Raw genomic sequence first — 21,832 nt, forward strand, 5'->3', positions numbered from 1 at the left:
ATGTTTTTTTTTTTTTTATTTTTTTTTCCAACGTTTATTTATTTTTGGGACAGAGAGAGACAGAGCATGAACGGGGGAGGGGCAGAGAGAGAGGGAAACACAGGATCGGAAACAGGCTCCAGGCTCCGAGCCATCAGCCCAGAGCCTGACACGGGGCTCGAACTCATGGACTGCGAGATCGTGACCCGGCTGAAGTCGGACGCTTAACCGACTGCGCCACCCAGGCGCCCCAGGTATGTTATGTTTTTTGGTGCAATTGTAAATGGGATTGATTCCTTGATCTCCCTTTCTGCTGTTTCATTATTGGTGTATAGAAATGCAACAGATTTCCATACATTGATTTTGTATCCTGCGACTATTGAATTTGTGTATCAGTTCTAGCAATTTTTTTGATGGAGCCTTTGGGTTTTCTACACAGAGTATCATGTCATCTGTGCATAGTGAAAGTTTAACTTCTCCCTTGCTGATTTGGATGCCTTTTGTTTCTTTTAAGAAACAAAAAACAAAAGTGACTAGTTCCCATTTAAAAAAACCAGTCTTCAGGGGTGCCTGGGTGGCTCAGTTAGATGAACATCTGACCCTTGACTTTCGCTCAAGTCATGATACCAGGGCCATGGAATTGAGCCTCACACCAGGCTCCACGCTGAGTGTGGAGCTTGCTTGGGATTCTTTCTCTCTGTCTCTCTGTTCCTCTCCTCCATGCACTCTCTCTCTGCCTCTAAATTAAATTTAATAAAATAAAATAAAATAGAATAAAATAAAATAAGAGACTTCAGAAAGCTCCCTTGCCTGTTTTACCATGTGATAACACAGTGAGAAGACAGTCATCTATGAACCAGGAATGAGGTTCTTGCCAGATACTAAATCTTCTATTGCCTTAATTTGGACTTCCTAGCCTCCATAACTGTGAGAAATAAATTTAGGTTGTTTATAATCCTGTTACTGTATGGTACTGTTGTGACAGAAGTGTGAACAAATTAAGATAAACACACTCCTAAATAATCAATACATCAAAGAATAAATCAAGTAGGAAGTAAAAACATATCTTGAGACAAAGATGAAAATACAACATACCAAGATTTATGGGATGCAGCAAAAGCAATACTAAGAGGGAAGTTTATAGCAATAGATGTCTACATTAAGAAAGAAGATCTCAAAATAACAACCTAACTTTTCACTGCAAGTAACCAGAAAAGTAATGACAAACTAAACCCAAAGTTAGCAGAAAAGGAAAATAGAAGAAGTTAGAGAAGATAAATAAATAAAATAAATAAATAAAATTCCAAATAAAATAGGAAATAAGAAAACAATATAAAAGATCAATGAAAATAAGAGTTGGTTTTTGAAAAAAATAAAAAGACAAACTTATAGCTAGATTAAGTAAGAAAAATGGAAAAGACTCAAATAAATAAAAATAGAAATAAAAGAGGAAAAATTATAAGTAATGCTGAAGAAATAAAAATAATCATAAGAAGATACTATAAACAATTATTTACCAGGAAATTGGAAAAGCTAGAAGAAATGTATAAATTCCTACAAACATACCACCTACCAAGTTTGAATCCATGAATAAATCCTCACACAGAGAAAACACTAAGACCAGATGGCTTCACTGGTGAATTCTACCAAGCATTCAGACTTACTACCAATGTTTTGCAAACTCTTCTTTAAAAAATTGAACAAAACACTGAATTCATTTAATAAGGCCAGAATTATACTAATACCAAAGCCAAGCATATACCACAAGAAAAAAAAAATTATAAGACAATATCCGTGTTGAACATAGAAGTAAAACTTTTCAACAAAATTCTAGTAAACTGATTTCAATGGGACATTAAAAAAACTATATACCATGATCAAGCAGGATTTCACCCTGAGATTCAAGGATAGTTTAACATATGCAAATCAATAAATGTGGTACACCACATTAATTGAATGAAGAATAAAAATCATAAGATCATATCAATTGACATATAGAAACATGTGACAAACAAAATTCAATACCTTTTTATCATCAAAATTCTCAAAAATGTAGGAATAAAAGGAATGTACCTCAACATATCAAGGGTAATATATGACAAGCCCACTTTTAAAATCATACTCAATGGTAAAAAAAAAAAACCTGAAAGGTCTTCCTCTAAGATCAGGAACAGGAGAAAAATGTTGTGATGCTTAATTTTAGCTGTCAACAGAGCTAAGGGAGGCCCAGACACTTGGTAAAACATTTCTTTTTTTAAAATTTTTTTAACGTTTATTTATTATTGAGAGACAGAGAGAGACAGAGCATGAGCATGGGAGGGACAGAGAGAGAGGGAGACAGAGAATCCAAACCAGGCTACAGGCTCTGAGCTGTCAGCACAGAGCCCAACATGGGGCTTGAACTCACAAACCGCAAGATCATGACCTGAGCCGAAGTCGGATGCTTAACTGACTGAGCCACCCAGGTGTCCCTTTGGTAAAACATTTCTCTGTGTGTCTGTTAAAACGTTTCTAGTAAAGTTTAGAATTTGAATCAGTAGACTGAGTAAAAAAGATCCATACTCACCAATGTGGGTGGACATCATCCATTCCACTGAGGACCTAAATAGAACAAAAAAGGTGAAGAAAGGGTTAATTCTTGCTCTCTTGTTAACTTTAATATTCAGTTTCTCATTGCCTTGGAAATTGGAGCTCCTGTTTCTTCAACCTTACAGCTCTGTGACTTAGCACCAGCAACCACCCCTTCTCTTACCTTTAACCCTAAACTAGGAATTACATCATTGGTTCCCTTAATTCTCAGGCAATCAGATTTGAATGGAATTATGTAACCAACTTTCCTGGTTCTCTAGCTTTCAAACAGTGGATTGTGGGATTTCTCAGACTTCATAATTATGGGAACCAATTACTATTATATATATTGGTTCTATTATAGGGTATTATTATGTCTTATTCATTCTGTCTCTTTGGAAAACCTTAGTACAGATGCCTAATCTTGTCACTTCTACTCAACATAGAAACATAGAAATGGAAGTCCTTGTCCAATTAAGAAGAAGAAATAAAAGCCATTCAAATAAAAAAGGAAGAACTAAAAATGTCTCTATTTTCATGAGACATGTTCTCATACATATACAACACTAAACAGTTTACCCCCCAAGAAAATCTTTTAGAGTTAATAAATAATGTCAGTAAAGTTGTAATATAGAAAATCAACATATAAAATATCAGTTGTGTTTCTATTCACTAACAACAAACTACCCAAAAAGGAAATTAAGAATGCAATCCCATTTACATTGGCAATAAAATGAATAAAACACTTACAAATAAACTTAACCAAGGAGGTAAAAGAGTTGTACACTGAAAAGTAAAATGCATTGATAAAAAAAAATTTAGAAAGACAAAGATAACTGAAAAGACATCTCATGTTCTTGGATTGAAAGATAATATTATTAAATATCCATACTACTCTAGATTGATCTAGATTCAATTCTATTTCCATTAAAATTACAATGGCATTTTTCACAGAAATAAAAAAAAATCTACAAATTCATATGGAACAAAAGACTTAGCCAAAGTGTTTATGACAAAGAAGAATGAAGGTAAAAACATCACATTTCTTGATTTCAAAATATATTACAAAGTCACTGTATTCAAAACACTATGACATTGGCACAAAGGCAGACATATAGACCAATGGAATGAAGAGCCTGGAAATAAACATATACATGCATATATAGTCAAATGATCTTCAGCAAGTATGCCAAAAATAATACAATGGGGAAAGGATAGTCTCTTCAACAAAAGGTGCTGGGAAAACCGTATATCCATGTAAAGAATGATAAAATTGGACCCTTATACTACACACACAAACTCAAAAGGGATTAAAAACTTACACATAAGGGGTGGCTGGATGGCTCAGTAGGATGAGCATCTGTCTCTTGATTTCACTCAGCTGATCTGTGCCCAAGTGGGGCGCTTAACCAACTGAGCCACCCAGGCACCCCAAAACATTTCTGAATGTAAAAAGTATAATAGCTGAAAATTTAAAAAAATCAGTAAATTATTTGAACAACATATTTGAGAATGCAGAAAAAAGAATCAGTGAACTTGAAAATAGGCTATTTGAAATTATTCAGTCAGAGGAGCATAAAGAAAAAAAATAAGCAGAGGATGGGAGAAAGGGAGGAAGGGAAGAGGGAAGTCTAGAAAAGCTATGTGAAGAAATAATGACCTAAATACTTCCAAAATATGATAAAACACATAAATATACAAATTCAAGAAGTTCAGTGAACTTCAGATAAAAACAGAGATACACACCAAGATACATTATAACCAAATTGCTGGGAACCAAAGACAAAGACAGAATCTTGGAAAAAGCAAGAGAGAAATAACTTGTTGTATACAGGGATCCTCAATAAGATTAACAATTTCTCAACAGAAACCATAAAAGCCAGAATGCACTAGGATAACATATTTATAAAAGCCAGAATGCACTAGGATAACATATTTAAAGTGATGAAATAAAATGCAATGAAGAATTCTAATCTGACAAAACTATACTTAAAAAATTACAGAGGAGAAATTAAGAAATTCCCACATAAATAAAAGCTGAACTAGTTCATTGTTAATAAATATCCCCTAAAGGAAATGCTGACAAAAATCCTTTAGGCTAAAATCAAAGAACACTAAGCATTAACTCAAAGCCATAAAGAGAAATTTAAAAAATACTGGTAAAGTACCTTTATTGGTAAATATGAAATTGAATTGGTAGTCATAACTCCTTTTATCAAGTTATTTAAAACACAAAATGCATAAATTACAAATTATACAATGATATTCATGGACACACAATGTATAAAGATGTAATCTGTTACAGTAACAACACAGAGGGGAAAGAATGGAGCTATATAAAAAGAAAATTGTTGTATATTGTTAAAGTTCAGTTTGCATTAAGTGAAACAAAATTGTTATAAGCTTAAGATATTAATTGTAATCTCTAGAAACAAAACAAAGGCGGAAAAAATAGAGGAGCAGGCAAACCAAGAAATAGACTCTTAACTATACAGAGAACAATGTGATGGTTACCAGAGTGTGTGGGATGGGTTAAATAGGTGATGGGATGAAGGAGTGCACTTGTCATGAGCACCAGGTGTTGTATTGAAGTGTTGAATCACTATATTGTACATCTGAAACTAAAATTACAGTGTATGTTAACTAACTAGAATTTAAATAGAAACTTAAAAAATAAATATAGAAAACAAACAAAATAACCAAAGTCCTCTCTATCAATAATTACTATAAATCAAATGAATTAAACTCTCTAATTAAAAGACAGAGACTCTAGTCCCAATAGGTATGTTTGTTTGTTTGCTTTTGTTGTTGTTTCCGTTACCTCAGGAGATCTATCCATAAACATGTTGCTACAGTTGATGCCAGAGAAATTACTGCCTGTGCTCTCTTCTAGGATTTTTATGGTTTCAGGTCTCACATTTAGGTCTTCAATCCATTTTGAGTTTATTTTTGTGTATGGTGTAAGAAAGTGACCCAGTGTCATTCTTTTCATGTAGCTGTCCAGTTTTCCTAACATCATTTGTTGAAAAGACTGTCTTTTTACCATTGCATATTCTTGCCTTCTTTGTTTAAGATTAATTGACCATATAAGCATGGGTTTATTTCATAGTTCTTTATTCTGTGCTATTGATCTCTGTGTCTATTTTTGTGCCAGTACCATACTGTTTTGATTACTACAGATTTGTAATATAACTTGAAGTATGGAATTGTGATACCTCCAGACTTGTTTTTCTTTTTGAAGATTGCTTTGGCTATACATCAAAATAAAAAGCTTCTTCACAACAAAAAAATCAACAAAACTAAATGACAACCTACTGAATGGGAGAAGATATTTGCAAATGACATATCTGATAAATTGTTAGTATCCAAAATATATAACAAATTTACACAGCTCAACACCAAATAGTAATAATAATAATAACAATGATAATAATGATAATAAAATTAAAAATGGACAGAATAAACAAACTGACATTTCTCCACAATATCTAATTGCAAAGAGACACATGAAAATATACTCAACATCACTCATCATCAGGGAAATGCAAATCAAAACTATAATGTGATGTCAACTCATAACTGACAGAATTCTAAAATCAAAAACAAAAGAAAGAGGTTTTGGTTAAGATGTGGAGAAAAAGGAGCCCTCACGTATTGTTGCTGGGAATGTGAACTGGTATAGCCACTGTGGAAGACAGTATGTAGTTTCCTCAAAAGGTTAAAAATAGAACTACTCTATGATCCAGTAATCACATTATTGGGTATTTCTCCAACACTAATTCAAAGGGATACATGCACCTTTATGTTTATTGCAGCATTATTTGCAATCGCCAAGTTATAGAAACAGTCCAAGTGTCCATCAACAAATGAATGGATAAAGAAGAGGTGACTATATATGTGTGTATATATATATGTGTGTGTGTGGGTGTGTGTGTGTATGTGTGTACATATATATATGTGTGTGTATATATAATATATATATAATATATATGTGATATATATGTGTGTATGTATATATATGTATATATCATATATGTGATATATATAATATATGATTATATATGATTATAATATATAATATATGATTATCATATATAATATATGATATATATATAATGGAATATTACTTAGCCATCAAAAATGAAATCTTGCCATTTGCAATGACTTAAATGGAGCTACAGAGTATAATGCTAAGTGAAATAAGTTAGAGAAAGAAAATGTCATATGATTTCACTCGTATGTGGAATTTAAGAAAGAAAACAAGAGATAGACAATCAAGAAACAGACTCTTAACTATAGAGAACAAACTGATGGTTACTAGAGGAGAGGTGCATGGGGGAATAGGTAAAATAGGTGATGGGGATTAAAGAGCACACCTATAATGACAAGCACTGAGTAATGTATAGAATTCTTGAATCACTGTACTGGAATTAAAATAAAAACTTAATTAAAAAAAAAGAATGAGGGGGCGTTTGGGTGGGTCAGTCAGTTGGGTGGCCGACTGCGGCTCAGGTCATGATCTCATGGTCTGTGAGTTCGAGCCCCACATTGGGCTCTGTGCTGATAGTTCAGAGCCTGGAGTTCAGAGCTGATAGTTCAGAGCCTGTTTCTGATTCTGTGTCTCCCTCTCTCTGCCCCTTCCCTGCTTGTTCTCTGTCTCTCTCTCTCTCAAAAATGAAAATTAAAAATAAATAAAAATAAAAAGAATGAGGGGGGTGCCTGTATGGCTCAGTTGGTCAAGTGCCTGACTATTTCAGCTCAGGTCATAATCTCATGGTTTATAAGTTCAAGCCCTGTGTCAGGGCTGTTAGTGCATAGCCTGCTTCGGATTCTCACTATCCATTTCTAAATGCCCTTCTCCTGCTCATGTTCACTCACTCACTCTCTGTTTCAAAATAAATAAACTTAAAAAAAAAAAAGAATGAGGTGGACAGGCTGTAAGAATAATGAAATGGAATAACACATGTAATATTCTTTGAATGCTGCCTGACACATAATAGTTTCCCAATAAATGGTTGTTATGAAAAAATAAATAAATAAAAGATAGAAAATGGCAGAAAGAATAAAAAATATATAATCCAATTCTATGCAGTTTACAATAGACTCATTTAAATCCAATGATATAAACAGATTAAGTGAAGGAATGCAAAAAATGTTAAATCAAAAACTTATGAGACAAAGGATATTAAATAGCAATAGAATGGTATATCCATCAAAAAGATAAAAACTTATGAACTATTAATACCTAACAACTGAGTCCCCAGATATATAAATCAAAAATTGCCACAAGTTAAGAGAGAAATGCACAGTTCTACAATAATAGTTGGAGGCTTCAATACTCCACTTTCAATAATGCATAAAATAACCACACAAAAGATTTTTTAAAAAAGGCTTAAAAAAAGAAGACTTAAATAAAACCATAAGCCAGGTATATCAAACAGACTAAAACAAACACTATACCCCCAAACAGCAGAACACACATTCTTTTCAAGCTCACATGGGGCATTCTCCTAGATCACAGGTTAGGCCAATAACCATGTCTAAAGAAATTTTAAAAGTTAAAGTATCTTTTTAAACTACAATTCAATAAAACAAAAAGAAAAAAATCAGTAACAGAATGAAAATTTTAAAATTCTCAAGTATTTTTTTGGCAATAACTTTTTAGGTACAACATCAAAGACATGATCCATGAAAGAAATAATTGATAAGCTTGACTTTATTAAAATTAAAACCTTCTTTGCTGTAAAAGACAATATTAAGAGAATGAAAAGGCAAGCCACAGAGATAAAATAGTTACAAAACATGATTCTGATAAAGGACTACTATCCAAAACATATAGAGAACTCTCAAAGTTCAAAAATAAGAAAACAAACACCTCAGTTGAAAATGGGCAAAAGTCCTGAAAAGAAATCTGATCAAAAATATGGGGGCGCCTGGGTGGCGCAGTCGGTTGAGCGTCCGACTTCAGCCAGGTCACGATCTCGCGGTCCGTGAGTTCGAGCCCCGCGTCAGGCTCTGGGCTGATGGCTCAGAGCCTGGAGCCTGTTTCCGATTCTGTGTCTCCCTCTCTCTCTGCCCCTTCCCCGTTCATGCTCTGTCTCTCTCTGTCCCAAAAATAAATAAACGTTGAAAAAAAAATTAAAAAAAAATATGGATATGGTAAATAAGCACTTTTAAATGCTCCACAAAATATGTCATAAGGAACATGGCAAAGGAAAGCCCCAATGATATATAAGTACACAACTATTAGAATGACCCAAATCTAAAACACTGACAACACAAAATGCTGGTGAGACTGTTATAACAGAGCTCACATTAATTACTTGTAGAAATGTAAAATGGTAAAGCCACTCTGAAAATTACACAGATTCTTACAAAACTAAACATGTTCTTACTATACCACCCAACAGTTGTACTCCTTGATATGTACCTAATGGAGTTGAAAACATATGTGTGCACAAAAACCTGCACATACAACTTTATAGCAACTTTATTCATTATTCATATAAACTGTACATAAAGTTTATAGCTACTTCATTCATTACTGCCAACTCATGTAAGCAACTAAGATGTCCTTCAGTAGGTGAATGGATAAATAAACTGTGGTCCATTCAGAAAATGGAATAGCATTTAATGCTAAAAATAAATGAGCTATCAAGTCATGCAAAGACATGGAGGAAACAAATACATATTACCAGGTGAAATAAGCCAATTTGAAAAGGTTACATATTCTATGATTGCAACTACATGGCATTCTGAAAAAGACAATCCTATGGAGACAGTAAAAAGATGAGTGGTTGCCAAAAGTTAGTGGGGAGGGAGGAATGCATAGAAAGAGTATAGGAGATTTTTAGGGCACTGAAACTCTTCTGGATGATACTATAATGGTGGACACATGTCACTAAAAGTTTGTTAAGATCCATACAATGTACAATATCAAGTGTGAATCTTTATGTAAACTATGAACTTTGACTGATAATGTTTCTTTTTTTTTTACTGTTTATTTATTTTTGAGAGAGAGAACATGCAAGAGAGAGCAGGGGAGGGGCAGAGAGAGAGGGAGACAAAGAATCTGAAGCAGGCTCCAGGCTCCGAGCTGTCAGCACAGAGCCGATGTGAGGCTGGAACTCACAAACCACAAGATCATGACCTGAGCTGAAGTTGGACGCTTAACCCACTGAGCCACCCAGTCGCCCCTGATAATAATGTTTCAATGTAGGTTCATTGATTATGTTAAATGTACCACTGTGGTACAGAATGTCAGTAGTGGAAGAGGTTGTGTGTGGGTACTAGTGGGAGACAGGGAAATATGAGTACTCTGTATTCTCCACTTAATTTTATTGTGAGCCTAAAATCACTTTAAAAATACAGCTTCTAATTTAAAAAATTCAAATACAGAAAATCTTATACAATAAATGGTTCATTGGTGAGTTATATCAAACATTTAAAGAAGAATTAACATCAATCTTACTCAAACTCTTCTAAAAACAGATGATTAGGGAAGACTTGCTAACTTATCCACATTTCACAGCCTTCTATAAAGCTACAGTAATCAAAACAATGTGATATTGGCCTGAGAATAGATGTATAGAACAATGGAATAGAATAGGAAGTCTAAAATAAAATCATGTATCTGTGGACAATTGATTTTTAACAATGGCATAAAGACCATTACGTAGGAGAAGAATATTATCTTCAAAAACTTGTATGGGAAAATCTGGGTATTCGGATAAAAAGAAAAACATTAATTTATACCCCTCTCACTACACACAAATACAAAAACCCACTCAGTTAGATACTATGAGCATGAGAGATATGCCATGCTAACAATAATCAAAAGAAAGTTGTATAATTTCAGACAAATAATCAAAAGAAAGTTGGAGTAGCTGTGCTAATTTCAGATAAAGCAAAGCTTGGAGGAAGGAAAATTATCAGGATAAAGAGGGACATTACATAATGAGAAAGTGGTAAATTCTCCAAGAAGACATTACAATCTTTATTTATGTGCCTAAAAACAGAATGACAAAATATTGAAGGCAAAAACTGTTTAAAACTAAAGGGGGAAACAAATACATTTTTATAGTGGGAGACTTCAGTACCTCTCTTTCAATAATTGATAGATCATCAAGTAGACAAAAAATTAGTAAGAATATAATTGACCTAAACAGCAAGGTCAATCAATTCAAACTAACTGACATTCAGAGAATACTCTCTCCAAAAACAGTGAAATGTACATATTCACAAGCTCACATGGAACATTCCTGGAGTTAAAACCAATCTTATACATAAGTAATTTAACAAATTTAAAGGATAGAGATCATGCAGGGGCACCTGGGTGGCTCAGTAAGTTAAGTGTCTGACTTCAGCTCAGGTCATGATCTCATAATATGTGGGTTTGAGCACCGCATCAGGCTTTGTGCTGACAGCTCAGAGCCTGGAGCCTTTTTCAGATTCTGTGTCCCCCTCTCTCTCTGCCCCTCTCCCACTTGTTCTCTCTCTCTCTCTCTCTGTCAAAAATAAACAAAACATTAAAATGTTTTAAAAATAAATAATAGAAATCATGCAAAGTATGTTATCAGCACACATTAGCATTAAACAAGAAATTAACAATGGATGATAGAAAATTCCAGGAGTTAGAAATTTAAAAGCACACTCCTAAGTACTATGAGAAGTACAAGTCTCAAGAGAAATTTAAAAATATTTTGTTTTAATCAAAATAAAAATATGCTTTCAAAATTCGGGGAACACAGCAAAAGTATCATTTATAGGAAAGTATAGCTCATTAAATTTGTATGTTAGGAAATAAGATCTGAAATCAATAATCTAAGCCTCCATCTTAAGAAACTAGAAAAAACAGAAATTTAATCCTAAAGCAATTATTAGAAAAGAAATAATAAAAACTGTAACATAAATCAACGATATTGAAACTAGGAAAGTAACAGAGAAAATTAATGAGGCCAAAAGCTGGTTCTTTGAATTGGTCAATAATTTTTATAAACTTCTAATTAGGAAAACAAACAAACAAAAAAGACATGAATTACCAAGAAAATAAATGAAAGATAGTTCATGACTGTTATTACTATTGAACCATAAAATGAAAATAAAAGAAAACTCTTAACAACACTATGCCCACACATTTAAGAACTTAAATTAAATGGCCCAATTCTTTAGAAGACAAACACTATAAAACTTCAGAGAAGGAGAAAAAAATAATCTGAACTGAAGTATATTTACTAAAGTATATGAATAAATAATAAATTTCCAAAATTAGGCATCAGGACAAAAAATTCTTAGTAGTGAATTGTACCAAATATTTAAGAAACAAATAATAGCAATTTGCCATAATCTTTTCCAGAAAATAGAAGCAAGGGGAATATTTCCTAACTTATTCTAGGAGTCCAACATTACACCAATATTAAGACCAGATAAATACAAGAAAAGATAATTATAGTTCAATATCTCTTATAAACATAAATGTAGAAATCATCAAGAAAACATTAGCAAATAATATCCAACATATACGAAAAGAATTACATAGCACAGACACTTGGGATTTATTCCAGGTTTTCAAAGCTAGTTCACTGTTTGAATATTAATTAAATTAATCCACCACTTCCATAGGTTAAAGAAGAAAACCATGTGACTATATTAATTGATGTAGAAAAAGCATTTGGCAAAATCTAACATCCATGGATTTAAAAAATGCTTATTGAACTAGGAATAGAAGACAACTTCCTCAACTTGGTAAATATCTACAAAAAAACAACACCCAAAATATTAATTGTAGGAAAATGGATGCTTTTATCTAAGAGTGGGAATAAGGCAAGGGTGTCATCTCTCACCATTCCTACTAAATATTGCACTGGAATCAGCCGGTGTAAAAGAACATTGAAAGGAAATAAAAATTATACCGATTGGGAAGATAGAAACGAAGACTCTTTTGTGTTGCTGCCTTTGTTTGCAGATGACAAAATTATTTAGAAAATTTCTTAGGATTAACAAACAAAAGATACTCCTGGAACTTAAAAGCAAAGTATATCAAAGTATATCAAAGTTGAAGTATAAAGATTAATACTCAAAATCAATTGCATTTCCACACACAAGCAATGAACAATTTGAATTTGAAATCTAAAAATTAAACAATACCTTTTACAATAGCATACCAAAAATAAAATACTTAGGTATAAATTTAATAAAATATATATAATACCTAAGTGTACAAAATTTGAAGTGATAAAAAATAAAATATTTAAATGAATTGACAAGGGTTTTTTTGTGTGTGTTTATGTACTGGAAGATGCTATATTATTAATAGGTTCAATCTTCCCAACTTTATCATTACATTGGATATAGCTCCAACAGAAATCCCAAGACCATTGTGTAGATGTTAATTAACTGATTCTAAAGATTATATGGAAAGGCAAAACACCTAGAATAACCAACATAATACTGAAAAAAAATGAAGTTGGAGGAATCTCACTGTCTGATTCCAAGACTCCATATACACACAGAGTAATGGAGACAGGTTGGTATTAGTAAAATAATAACCACATAGGTTAGTGGAAAAATATAGAAATTCCAGAAATGAACCCAGACAAATACAGCCTACTGAACTTTGACAATGGAGCAGAGCTAATTCAATGAGAAAGAATAGTGCTTCCTAGGACTATTCCTTCCTAGGAATAGTTTATGTAACCAGAAAACTAGATGTTCATAAGCAAAAACAAAAAAATAAAACCAGACAGAGAGTTTACATATTTCAACATAATTAATTCAAAAGGAATGACAGAGCTAAATCTGAAATTTGAAAGTATAAAAAATGTAGAAGAAAACAGAAAACTATTGGTGACTTGGATTTAGTAATGAGGTTTTATTTTTTTAATTAAAAAAATTTTTTAAACATGAAATTTATTGTCGAATTGGTTTCCATACAACACTCACTGCTCATTCCACAGGTGCCTTCCTCAATACCCATCACCCACCCTCCCCTCCCTCCCACCCCCCATCAACCCTCAGTTTGTTCTCAGTTTTTAAGAGTCTCTTATGCTTTGGCTCCCTTCCTCTCTAACCTCTTTTTTTTTCTTCCCCTCCCCCATGATCTTCTGTTAAATTTCTCAAGATCCACATAAGAGTGAAAACATATGCTATCTGTCTTTCTCTTTATGACTTATTTCACTTAGCATAACACTCTCCAGTTCCATCCACGTTGCTACAAAAGGCCAGATTTCATTCTTTCTCATTGCCAAGTAGTAGTCCATTGTGTGAATAAACCACAATTTCTTTATCCATTCATCAGTTGATGGACATTTAGGCTCTTTCCATAATTTGGCTATTGTTGAAAGTGCTGCTATAAACATTGGGGTACAAGTGCCCCTATGCATCGGTACTCCTGTATCCCTTGGGTAAATTACTAGCAGTCCTATTGCTGGATCATAGGGTAGGTCTATTTTTAACTTTTTGAGGAACCTCCACACTGTTTTCCAGAGTGGCTGCACCAGTTTGCATTCCCACCAATAGTGCAAGAGGGTTCCCGTTTCTCCACATCCTCTCCAGCATCTAGAGTCTCCTGATTTGTTCATTTTGGCCACTCTGACTGGCGTGAGGTGATATCTGAGTGTGGTTTTGATTTGTATTTCCCTGATGAGGAGCGACGTTGAGGATCTTTTCATGTGCCTGTTGGCCATCTGGATGTCCTCTTTGGAGAAGTGTCTATTCATGCTTTCTGCCCATTTCTTCACTGGATTATTTGTTTTTCAGGTGAGGAGTTTGGTGAGCTCTTTATAGATTTTGGATACTAGCCCTTTGTCCGATATGTCATTTGCAAATATCTTTTCCCATTCCATCGGTTGCCTTTTAGTTTTGTTGATTGTTTCCTTGGCATTGCAGAATCCTTTTATCTTCAAGAGATCCCAATAGTTCATTTTTTGCTTTTAATTCCCTTGCCTTTGGGGATGTGTCAAGTAAGAAATTGCTGCGGCTGAGGTCAGAGAGGTTTTTCCTGCTTTTTCCTCTAGGGTTTGGATGGTTTCCTGTCTCACATTCAGGTCCTTTATCCATTTTGAGTTTGTTTTTGTGAATGGTGTAAGAAAGTGGTCTAGTTTCATCGTTCTGCATGTTGCTGTCCAGTTCTCCCCGCAAAATTTGTTAAAGAGACTTTTTTCCATTGGATATTCTTTCCGCCTTTGTCAAAGATTAGTTGGTCATACTTTTGTAGGTCTAGTTCTGGGGTTTCTATTCTATTCCACTGGTCTATGTGTCTGTTTTTGTGCCAATACCATGCTGTCTTAATGATTGCAGCTTTGTAGTAGAGGCTAAAGTCTGGGATTGTGATGCCTCCTGCTTTGGTCTTCTTCTTCAAAATTCCTTTGGCTATTCGGGGCCTTTTGTGGTTCCATACAAATTTTAGGATTGCTTGTTCTAGCTTTGAGAAGAATGCTGGTGCAATTTTGATTGGGATTGCATTGAATGTGTAGATAGCTTTGGATAGTATTGACATTTTAACAATATTTATTCTTTCAATCCATGAGCACGGAATATTTTTCCATTTCTTTGTATCTTCTTCAACTTCCTTCATAAGCTTTCTATAATTTTCAGCATACATATCTTTTACATCTTTGGTTATGTTTATTCCTAGGTGTTTTATCCTTCTTGGTGAAATTGTGAATGGGATCAGTTTCTTCATTTGTCTTTCTGTTGCTTCATTATTAGTGTGTAAGAATGCAAGTGATTTCTGTACATTGATTTTGTATCCTGCGACTTTGCTGAATTCATGTATCAGTTCTAGCAGATTTTTGGTGGAGTCTATCGGATTTTCCATGTATAATATCATGTTATCTGCAAAAAGTGAAAGCTTAACTTCATCTTTGCCAATTTTGATGTCTTTGATTTCCTTTTGTTGTCTGATTGCTGATGCTAGAACTTCCAACACTATGTTAAACAACAGTGGTGAGAGTGACATCCCTGTCGTGTTCCTGTCTCAGGGAGAAAGCTCTCAGTTTTTCCCCATTGAGGATGTTATTAGCTGTGGGCTTTTCATAAACGGTTTTTTTGATCTTTAAGTATGTTCCTTCTATCCTGACTTTATCGAGGGTTTTTATTAAGAAAGGATGATGAATTTTGTCAAAGGCCTTTTCTGCATCGATTGACAGGATCATATGGTTCTTATCTTTTCTTTTATTAATGTGATGTATCACGTTGATTGATTTGTAAATGTTGAACCAGCCCTGCAGCCCGGGAATGAATCCGACTTGGTCATGGTGAATAATTCTTTTTATGTGCTGTTGAATTCGATTTGCTAGTATCTTGTTGAGAATTTTTGCATCCATATTCATCAGGGATATTGGCCTGTAGTTCTCTCTTTTTGCTGGGTCTCTGTCTGGTTTGGGATCAAAGTAATGCTGGCTTCAAAGAATGAGTCTGGAAGTTTTCCTTCCCTTTCTATTTTTTTGATAGCTTGAGGACAGGTAGTATCTCTGATTTAAATGTCTGGCAGAATTCCCCTAGGAAGCCATCTGGTCGTGGACTCTTATTTTTTGGTAGATTTTTGATAACTGAGTCAATTTCTTCGCTGGTTATGTGTCTGTTCAAGTTTTCTATTTTCTCCTGAGTTTTGGAATTGTGTGGGTGTTTAGGAATTTGTCCATTTCTTCCAGGTTGTCCAGTTTGTTGGCATATAATTTTTCATAGTATTCCATGATAATTGCTTGTATGTCTGAGGGATTGGTTGTAATAATTCCATTTTCATTCATGATTTTATCTATTAGGGTCATCTCCCTTTTCTTTTTGAGAAGTCTGGCTAGAGGTTTATCAATTTAGTTTATTTTTTCAAAAAAACAACTCTTGGTTTCATTGATCTGCTCTACAGTTTTTTTTAGATTCTATATTGTTTATTTCTGCTCTGACCTTTATTCTTCCTCTTCTTCTGGGTTTGGTGTGTCTTTGCTGTTCTGCTTCTATTTCCTTTAGGTGTGCTGTTAGATTTTGTATTTGGGATTTTTCTTGTTTCTTGAGATAGGCCTGGATTGCAATGTATTTCCTCTCAGGACTGCCTTTGCTGCATCCCATAGCGTTTAGATTGTTGTATTTTCATTTTCATTTGTTTCCATGTATTTTTTAATTTCTTCTCTAATTGCCTGGTTGACCCATTCATTCTTTAGTAGGGTGTTCTTTAACCTCCATGCTTTTGGAGGTTTTCCAGGCTTTTTCCTGTGGTTGATTTCAAGCTTCATTGTATTGTGGTCTGAAAGTATGCATGGTATGATCTCAATTCTTTTATACTTATGAAGGGCTGTTTTGTGACCCAGTGTGTGATCTTGGAGAATATTCCATGTGCACTCGAGAAGAAAGTATATTCTGTTGCTTTGGGATGCAGAGTTCTAAATATATCTGTCAAGTCCATCTGGTCCAATGTATCATTCAGGGTCCTTGTTTCTTTATTGATCCTGTGTCTAGATTATCTATCCATTGTTTAAGTGGAGTAGTAAAGTCCCCTGCAATTACCACATTCTGATCTATAAGGTTGTTTATGTTGGTGACTAATTGTTTTATATATTTGGTGGCTCCTGAATTCAGCACATAGACATTTATAATTGTTAGCTCTTTCTGATGGATAGACCCTTACTTTTTATATAATTCCCTTCTTCATCTCTTGTTACAGCCTTTAATTTAAAGTCTAGTTTGTCTGATATAAGTATGGCTAGTCCAGCTTTCTTTTGACTTCCAGTAGCATGATAGATAGTTCTCCATCCCCGCACACTCAATCTGAAGGTGTCCTCAGGTCTAAAATGAGTCTCTTGTAGACAGCAAATATATGGGTCTTATTTATTTTTATCCATTCTGATACCCTATGTCTTTTGGTTGGAGCATTTAGTCCATTTATATTCAGTGTTATTATAGAAAGATATGGGTTTAGAGTCATTGTGATGTCTGTAGGTTTCATGCGTGTAGTGATGTCTCTGGTACTTTGTGGTCCTTGCAACATTTCACTCACAGAATCCCCCTTAGGATCTCCTGTAGTGCTAGTTTAGTGGTGATGAATTCCTTCAGTTTTTGTTTGGGAAGACCTTTATCTCTCCTTCTATTCTGAATGACAGACTTGCTAGATAAAGGATTCTCACCTACATTTTTTTTTTCTCTTCATCACATTGAAGATTTCCTGCCTTTCCTTTATGGACTACCAAGTTTCAGTAGAGAGGTCTGCCACTAATCTTATTGGTCTCCCTTCATAAGTTAGATCCTGTTAATCCCTAGCTGCTTTCAGAATTTTCTCTTTATCCTTGTATTTTGCCAGTTTCACTATGATATATCATGCAGAAGATCGATTCAGTTTTCATCTTAAGGGAGTTCTCTGTGCCTCTTGGATTTCAATGGCTGTTTCCTTCCTCAGATCAGGGAAGTTCTCAACTATGATTTGTTCTAGTATACCTTCAGCCCCTTTCTCTCTCTATTCCTCTTCCAGAATCCCTATTATACAGATATTGTTGTGCTTTATTGAATCACTTATTTCTCTAATTCTCCCCTCATACTCCTGGATTTTTTTATCTTTTTCTCAGCTTCCTCTTCTTCAATAATTTTATCTTCTAATTCGCCTATTCTCTCCTCTGCCCTTCAATCTGAGCTGCGGACGCCTCCATTTTATTTTGCACCTCATGTAGCATTTTTTAGCTCCTCATGACTGTTTCTTAGTCCCTTGGTCTCTGTAGTGATAGATTCTCTGCTGTCCTCTATACTTTTTTCAAGCCCAGTGATTAATTTTATGACTATTTTTCTAATTTCATGGTCTGTTATATTTTTGATCAATTCATTAGCTGTCGCTACTTCCTGGAGTTTCTTTTGTGGAGAATTCTTCCGTTTCATCATTTTGGATAGTCCCTGTAGTGGCATGGAACTGCAGCACTTCCCCTGTGCTGTCTGGAGTAACTTTGTTGGTGGGCAGAGCCGCAATCAGCCCTGATGTCTGTCCCCAGCCCACTGCTGGGGACACAGTCAGACTGGTGTGTACCTTATTTTCCCCTCCCCCAGGGGCAGGACTCACTGTGGAGTGGTGTTTCCCCTGTCTGGGCTACTTGCACACTGCTAGGCTTGTGGTGCTGCTTTGATGGGTTCTGGCACATTAGCAGGGGTGGATACACAAGGTGCACAGGGGAAGTCGGGGCAGGCTTAGCTTGCTTTGCCAGTGGTGGTCTCCTGCAGGAGGGGCCCTGCAGCACTAGCACTAGGAGGGGGGCAGACCCGTGGGAGGGATGGATCCACAGAAGCACAGTGTTGGGTGTTTGCATGGTGCAAGCAAGTTTGGTGATGGGAACTGGTTCCCTTTGGGATTTTGGCTGGGGGATGGGAGAGGGAGATGGCACTGGCCAGTGTTTTTGTTCCCTGTTGAGCTGAGCTGTCTTCCAGGGCTCAACAACTCTCCCTCCTGATGTCCTCTCGTCTTCTTGCTCTCCAAGCAGAGCTGCTCACTTTCAACTTTCCAGATGTTAAGTCCCACTGGCTGCCAGAACTCATGCATCCCGGCCCCTCTGCTTTTGCAAGTCAGACTCGGGTGCTCTGCCTTGCCAGGAGGGTTGCACCTCCACTGCCCCAGCTCCCTCCCGCCAGTCTGTGTGGTGCGCACTGCCTCTCTGCCCTTCCTACCTTCTTCCATGGGCCTCTTGTCTATGCTTGACTTTGGAGAGTCTGTTCTGCTAGTCTTCTGGCAGTTTTCTGGGTTATTTAGGCAGATGTGGGTGGAATCTAAGTGATCGGCAGGATGTGGTGAGCCCAGCGTCCTCTTACGCCGCCATCTTCTCAAGTAATGATGTTTTAGTATAACACCAAAAACAAGATTAGTAAAAGAAAAAATATAATTTGAACTTTATTAAAACAAAAAGAAAATAAATGTTCTTTTAAAATGCACGTAAGAGTGAAAAGAAACTTTTAAAAAAGTTCTTTTAAAATGCATGTAAGCGCGTAAGAGTGAAAAGAGTGAAAACAGACTGAGGGAAAATATTTGCAAACACTTATCTTATAAAGGGCTTCTTTCTAATATATGCAACTCAATAATAACAACAAACAACCCACAATGCGCAAAAGTATAAACAAACACTTCATGAAAGAATGCATTCAGGTGGAGAATAATCATATGAAGAGATAATCAGCATCATTTGTAATTAGGGTACTGTGAATTAAAACAATGAGTTATCTCTATACATCAATTAGAAAAGCACAAATAACTAGCAATGCCAATTGCTAATGAGGATACAGACCAACAGGAACTCTCATTCACTGCTGGTAGAAATGCAAAATTGTACAACCACTTTGTAATACAGTTGGTAGTTTCCTACACAGACAAACATAGATAAACATAGCTCTCTGTATAAACAAACATGTCATAAACATATGAATTTATGAACCAGCAATCATGCTCTTAGGGATTTACCCAAATGACTTGAAAACATATCCACTCAGAAAGCAGTAGTCTGAATGCTGATGTTTACAGGATCTTTAGTCATAATTGCCAAAAGCTTGAAGTAACCAAAATACCATTAAATAGTGAATGGAAAAACAACGTTGGTGCATTTATAAAATAAAATATTAATTCATGATAAAAATAAATGTTATAAAGTCATGAATAGCCACAGATGAATCTTAAATTCATATTGCTAAGTGAAAGAAGCCAGTCAGTGTGGGTTGCATACTGCATGATTCTATTTATATAACATTCCAGTAAAGTAAAAACAAAACAAAACTAAACAAAACAAAAAAACAGGAACAGTAAAAATATTGATGATTGCCAGAGCTTCAGGAGAAAAGTGGAGGGTTGACCAGCTAAAGCAAATAGAAGTTTTGAGGGCAATGAAACTAATCTGTATGACACTAAAAGGGTAGATACATGACTCTCTGCATTGATGAAAACTCATGCAACTTTATAGTACAATGAATGACCCCCAAATGAATGTAAATTGAAAAAAAATCACTTAGGAGACCCATAGACCTCAGGATAGATTAAAGAATGTAACAAAACAATCTCATTGTTTTAAAACTGTATATGGACACCTGGGTGGCTCAGTTGGTTGGGCATCTGACTCTTGATTTCAGCTCAGGTCATGTTCACAGGGTAGTGGGATCAAGCCCTATGTCAGGCTCTGGGCTGAGCATGGAGCCTGCTTAAGATTCTCTTTCTCTCTCCCTCTGCCTTCTCTCTCCCTCTCTCTCTCCCTCTCCCTCTTCCTCTCTCTCTCTCTCAAATAAAAAAATATATTAGGGGTGCCTCGGTGGTTGGGTCAGTTAAGCCCCTGACTCTTGATTTCAGCTCAGGTCAGGATCTCACAATTTATCATCTCAAGCCCTGGATCAGGCTCCATGATTATAGTGCAGAACCTGCTTGGGATTCTCTCTCTCTCTCTCTCTCTCTCTCTCTCTCTCTCTCTCATTCTCTGCTGTTGCTCTCTCTCAAAATAAATAAATAATAAAATAAAATAAAAAACTAGGTGGGGAGCAGTTAAGATGGTGGAGAAGTAGCGGGACCAGGATTTACCCTGCCCCTCAAACACAGCTGTATGGAGGTCAGATCACTTGAAACATCCAGGAAATCAATCTTCTGAGTGGCAGAAGGATCTCAACAGTTGGAGGAAGACAGCTTGACAGGATCGAGGTGTGTGAATGTGAATTGGGGAAGATAAGAGCACAGGCACGGAGAGGAGGGAATCCCTTCTGTGGAGAGACAAAAGGGGGAGAAATACAGAGGGCTCTCCAGACCATGGACTGGGGAATGAGAAATATGGAGAGTGCTAGTTTCTATTTTGCAAACAGATTCAGTACATGAGGATCCAAGATTTAAGTAGTGTGATACTTTCTCCAGACCTAAGCTACATGCAAGTATGTGCACCTGGGGGGAAGAGGGCTGTCCCTGGGACGTGGTATGATCTCAGGGGCACACTGAAAGACAACAGTCCCTTTCCTCAACTACTGTGTAAAGAGAGTTTATTGTCTCCCCAATGACAAAAGACCCTGCAGGAGCCAATAAAAGGCCTTTTATCGGCAGGGCTGAGTGGCTCTACATAGAACAAGGTCCGGTGGTGCAGAGCCCTTTAAGACATTGGGGTTTTGAATCCCTGCCCAGCACCTAGGAAGCACAGAACTTAGAGCAGGGCGAGCCTATGGCACCTGCTATTCTGTGAGTGCTGCATGAACAGCGTGGTTTGGCACACTCCCTCTGGAGAGGAGAGTTTGGAGGTGGTGCCATTTTTCTCCCCATCCCCAACACGGTGGGGCTTCAGGGTGCAGCATGGTGACCCCCAGTGGAGGC

The sequence above is a fragment of the Leopardus geoffroyi genome, chromosome X (assembly GCF_018350155.1).
Source record: "Leopardus geoffroyi isolate Oge1 chromosome X, O.geoffroyi_Oge1_pat1.0, whole genome shotgun sequence".
Taxonomy (NCBI): domain Eukaryota; kingdom Metazoa; phylum Chordata; class Mammalia; order Carnivora; family Felidae; genus Leopardus; species Leopardus geoffroyi.